Raw genomic sequence first — 6108 nt, 5'->3', positions numbered from 1 at the left:
GCAGAAATTTCAATGTACAATGATGTTTTTAAAAAAACAGTCAAAATGTGCTCCACTCGGGCTGAAAACGCTTGTTTGGGACATGACATTAATGTTGACTATAAATCATAAACTAAGCATTTTTCAGCTGAAATAATGAATGTAGTCCTCTTAATTCTTGCTTCTAAAGCATACGCAAGCAGAAATTTCAATGTACAATGATGTTTTTAAAAAAACAGTCAAAATGTGCTCCACTCGGGCTGAAAACGCTTGTTTGGGACATTACATTAATGTTGACTATAAATCATAAACTAAGCATTTTTCAGCTGAAATAATGAATGTAGTCCTCTTAATTCTTGCTTCTAAAGCATACGCAAAAAGAAATTTCAATGTACAATGATGTTTTTTAAAAAACGGTCAAAATGTGCTCCACTCGGGCTGAAAACGCTTGTTCGGAACATTTCCTTAATGTTGACTATAAATCATAAACTAAGCATTTTTCAGCTGAAATAATGAATGTAGTCCTCTTAATTCTTGCTTCTAAAGCATACGCAAGCAGAAATTTCAATGTACAATGATGTTTTTAAAAAAAACAGTCAAAATGCGCTCCACTCGGGCTGAAAACGCTGTTGGGGACATTTCATTAATGTTGACTACAAATCAAAAACTAAGCATTTTTCAGCTGAAATAATGAATGTAGTCCTCTTAATTCTTGCTTCTAAAGCATACGCAAGCAGAAATTTCAATGTACAATGATGTTTTTAAAAAAACAGTCAAAATGTGCTCCACTCGGGCTGAAAACGCTTGTTTGGGACATGACATTAATGTTGACTATAAATCATAAACTAAGCATTTTTCAGCTGAAATAATGAATGTAGTCCTCTTAATTCTTGCTTCTAAAGCATACGCAAGCAGAAATTTCAATGTACAATGATGTTTTTAAAAAAAGGGTCAAAATGTGCTCCACTCGGGCTGAAAACGCTTGTTTGGAACATTTCATTAATGTTGACTATAAATCATAAACTAAGCATTTTTCAGCTGAAATAATGAATGTAGTCCTCTTAATTCTTGCTTCTAAAGCATACGCAAGCAGAAATTTCAATGTACAATGATGTTTTTAAAAAAACAGTCAAAATGTGCTCCACTCGGGCTGAAAACGCTTGTTTGGGACATGACATTAATGTTGACTATAAATCATAAACTAAGCATTTTTCAGCTGAAATAATGAATGTAGTCCTCTTAATTCTTGCTTCTAAAGCATACGCAAGCAGAAATTTCAATGTACAATGATGTTTTTAAAAAAAGGGTCAAAATGTGCTCCACTCGGGCTGAAAACGCTTGTTTGGAACATTTCCTTAATGTTGACTATAAATCATAAACTAAGCATTTTTCAGCTGAAATAATGAATGTAGTCCTCTTAATTCTTGCTTCTAAAGCATACGCAAGCAGAAATTTCAATGTACAATGATGTTTTTAAAAAAACAGTCAAAATGTGCTCCACTCGGGCTGAAAACGCTTGTTTGGGACATGACATTAATGTTGACTATAAATCATAAACTAAGCATTTTTCAGCTGAAATAATGAATGTAGTCCTCTTAATTCTTGCTTCTAAAGCATACGCAAGCAGAAATTTCAAAGTACAAAGATCTTTTTAAAAAAACGGTCAAAATGTGCTCCACTCGGGCTGAAAACGCTTGTTTGGAACATTTCCTTAATGTTGACTATAAATCATAAACTAAGCATTTTTCAGCTGAAATAATGAATGTAGTCCTCTTAATTCTTGCTTCTAAAGCATACGCAAGCAGAAATTTCAATGTACAATGATGTTTTTAAAAAAACAGTCAAAATGTGCTCCACTCGGGCTGAAAACGCTTGTTTGGGACATGACATTAATGTTGACTATAAATCATAAACTAAGCATTTTTCAGCTGAAATAATGAATGTAGTCCTCTTAATTCTTGCTTCTAAAGCATACGCAAGCAGAAATTTCAAAGTACAATGATCTTTTTAAAAAAAGGGTCAAAATGTGCTCCACTCGGGCTGAAAACGCTTGTTTGGAACATTTCATTAATGTTGACTATAAATCATAAACTAAGCATTTTTCAGCTGAAATAATGAATGTAGTCCTCTTAATTCTTGCTTCTAAAGCATACGCAAGCAGAAATTTCAATGTACAATGATGTTTTTAAAAAAAACAGTCAAAATGTGCTCCACTCGGGCTGAAAACGCTGTTGGGGACATTTCATTAATGTTGACTATAAATCAAAAACTAAGCATTTTTCAGCTGAAATAATGAATGTAGTCCTCTTAATTCTTGCTTCTAAAGCATACGCAAGCAGAAATTTCAATGTACAATGATGTTTTTAAAAAAACAGTCAAAATGTGCTCCACTCGGGCTGAAAACGCTGTTGGGGACATTTCATTAATGTTGACTATAAATCATAAACTAAGCATTTTTCAGCTGAAATAATGAATGTAGTCCTCTTAATTCTTGCTTCTAAAGCATAAGCAAGCAGAAATTTTAATGTACAATGATGTTTTAAAAAAACAGTCAAAATGTGCTCCACTCGGGCTGAAAACGCTTGTTTGGGACATGACATTAATGTTGACTATAAATCATAAACTAAGCATTTTTCAGCTGAAATAATGAATGTAGTCCTCTTAATTCTTGCTTCTAAAGCATACGCAAACAGAAATTTCAATGTACAATGATGTTTTTAAAAAAACGGTCAAAATGTGCTCCACTCGGGCTGAAAACGCTTGTTTGGGACATGACATTAATGTTAACTATAAATCATAAACTAAGCATTTTTCAGCTGAAATAATGAATGTAGTCCTCTTAATTCTTGCTTCTAAAGCATACGCAAGCAGAAATTTCAATGTACAATGATGTTTTTAAAAAAAGGGTCAAAATGTGCTCCACTCGGGCTGAAAACGCTTGTTTGGAACATTTCCTTAATGTTGACTATAAATCATAAACTAAGCATTTTTCAGCTGAAATAATGAATGTAGTCCTCTTAATTCTTGCTTCTAAAGCATACGCAAGCAGAAATTTCAATGTACAATGATGTTTTTAAAAAAACAGTCAAAATGTGCTCCACTCGGGCTGAAAACGCTTGTTTGGGACATGACATTAATGTTGACTATAAATCATAAACTAAGCATTTTTCAGCTGAAATAATGAATGTAGTCCTCTTAATTCTTGCTTCTAAAGCATACGCAAGCAGAAATTTCAAAGTACAATGATCTTTTTAAAAAAACGGTCAAAATGTGCTCCACTCGGGCTGAAAACGCTTGTTTGGAACATTTCCTTAATGTTGACTATAAATCATAAACTAAGCATTTTTCAGCTGAAATAATGAATGTAGTCCTCTTAATTCTTGCTTCTAAAGCATACGCAAGCAGAAATTTCAATGTACAATGATGTTTTTAAAAAAACGGTCAAAATGTGCTCCACTCGGGCTGAAAACGCTTGTTTGGGACATGACATTAATGTTGACTATAAATCATAAACTAAGCATTTTTCAGCTGAAATAATGAATGTAGTCCTCTTAATTCTTGCTTCTAAAGCATACGCAAGCAGAAATTTCAAAGTACAATGATCTTTTTAAAAAAAGGGTCAAAATGTGCTCCACTCGGGCTGAAAACGCTTGTTTGGAACATTTCATTAATGTTGACTATAAATCATAAACTAAGCATTTTTCAGCTGAAATAATGAATGTAGTCCTCTTAATTCTTGCTTCTAAAGCATACGCAAGCAGAAATTTCAATGTACAATGATGTTTTTAAAAAAAACAGTCAAAATGTGCTCCACTCGGGCTGAAAACGCTGTTGGGGACATTTCATTAATGTTGACTATAAATCAAAAACTAAGCATTTTTCAGCTGAAATAATGAATGTAGTCCTCTTAATTCTTGCTTCTAAAGCATACGCAAGCAGAAATTTCAATGTACAATGATGTTTTTAAAAAAACAGTCAAAATGTGCTCCACTCGGGCTGAAAACGCTGTTGGGGACATTTCATTAATGTTGACTATAAATCATAAACTAAGCATTTTTCAGCTGAAATAATGAATGTAGTCCTCTTAATTCTTGCTTCTAAAGCATAAGCAAGCAGAAATTTTAATGTACAATGATGTTTTAAAAAAACAGTCAAAATGTGCTCCACTCGGGCTGAAAACGCTTGTTTGGGACATGACATTAATGTTGACTATAAATCATAAACTAAGCATTTTTCAGCTGAAATAATGAATGTAGTCCTCTTAATTCTTGCTTCTAAAGCATACGCAAACAGAAATTTCAATGTACAATGATGTTTTTAAAAAAACGGTCAAAATGTGCTCCACTCGGGCTGAAAACGCTTGTTTGGGACATGACATTAATGTTAACTATAAATCATAAACTAAGCATTTTTCAGCTGAAATAATGAATGTAGTCCTCTTAATTCTTGCTTCTAAAGCATACGCAAGCAGAAATTTCAATGTACAATGATGTTTTTAAAAAAAGGGTCAAAATGTGCTCCACTCGGGCTGAAAACGCTTGTTTGGAACATTTCATTAATGTTGACTATAAATCATAAACTAAGCATTTTTCAGCTGAAATAATGAATGTAGTCCTCTTAATTCTTGCTTCTAAAGCATACGCAAGCAGAAATTTCAATGTACAATGATGTTTTTAAAAAAAGGGTCAAAATGTGCTCCACTCGGGCTGAAAACGCTTGTTTGGAATCATTTCATTAATGTTGACTATAAATCATAAACTAAGCATTTTTCAGCTGAAATAATGAATGTAGTCCTCTTAATTCTTGCTTCTAAAGCATACGCAAGCAGAAATTTCAATGTACAATGATGTTTTTAAAAAAAACAGTCAAAATGTGCTCCACTCGGGCTGAAAACGCTGTTGGGGACATTTCATTAATGTTGACTATAAATCAAAAACTAAGCATTTTTCAGCTGAAATAATGAATGTAGTCCTCTTAATTCTTGCTTCTAAAGCATACGCAAGCAGAAATTTCAATGTACAATGATGTTTTTAAAAAAACAGTCAAAATGTGCTCCACTCGGGCTGAAAACGCTGTTGGGGACATTTCATTAATGTTGACTATAAATCATAAACTAAGCATTTTTCAGCTGAAATAATGAATGTAGTCCTCTTAATTCTTGCTTCTAAAGCATACGCAAGCAGAAATTTCAATGTACAATGATGTTTTTAAAAAAACGGTCAAAATGTGCTCCACTCGGGCTGAAAACGCTTGTTTGGGACATTACATTAATGTTGACTATAAATCATAAACTAAGCATTTTTCAGCTGAAATAATGAATGTAGTCCTCTTAATTCTTGCTTCTAAAGCATACGCAAGCAGAAATTTCAATGTACAATGATGTTTTTAAAAAAACAGTCAAAATGTGCTCCACTCGGGCTGAAAACGCTTGTTTGGGACATGACATTAATGTTGACTATAAATCATAAACTAAGCATTTTTCAGCTGAAATAATGAATGTAGTCCTCTTAATTCTTGCTTCTAAAGCATACGCAAGCAGAAATTTCAATGTACAATGATGTTTTTAAAAAAAGGGTCAAAATGTGCTCCACTCGGGCTGAAAACGCTTGTTTGGAACATTTCCTTAATGTTGACTATAAATCATAAACTAAGCATTTTTCAGCTGAAATAATGAATGTAGTCCTCTTAATTCTTGCTTCTAAAGCATACGCAAGCAGAAATTTCAATGTACAATGATGTTTTTAAAAAAACAGTCAAAATGTGCTCCACTCGGGCTGAAAACGCTTGTTTGGGACATGACATTAATGTTGACTATAAATCATAAACTAAGCATTTTTCAGCTGAAATAATGAATGTAGTCCTCTTAATTCTTGCTTCTAAAGCATACGCAAGCAGAAATTTCAAAGTACAATGATCTTTTTAAAAAAACGGTCAAAATGTGCTCCACTCGGGCTGAAAACGCTTGTTTGGAACATTTCCTTAATGTTGACTATAAATCATAAACTAAGCATTTTTCAGCTGAAATAATGAATGTAGTCCTCTTAATTCTTGCTTCTAAAGCATACGCAAGCAGAAATTTCAATGTACAATGATGTTTTTAAAAAAACGGTCAAAATGTGCTCCACTCGG

This window comes from Hippichthys cyanospilos, unplaced genomic scaffold (assembly GCF_059441005.1).
Source record: "Hippichthys cyanospilos isolate Australia breed blue-spotted pipefish unplaced genomic scaffold, RoL_Hcya_1.0 HiC_scaffold_23, whole genome shotgun sequence".
Lineage (NCBI taxonomy): Eukaryota > Metazoa > Chordata > Actinopteri > Syngnathiformes > Syngnathidae > Hippichthys > Hippichthys cyanospilos.
Note: the sequence above shows the minus strand (reverse complement) of the source record.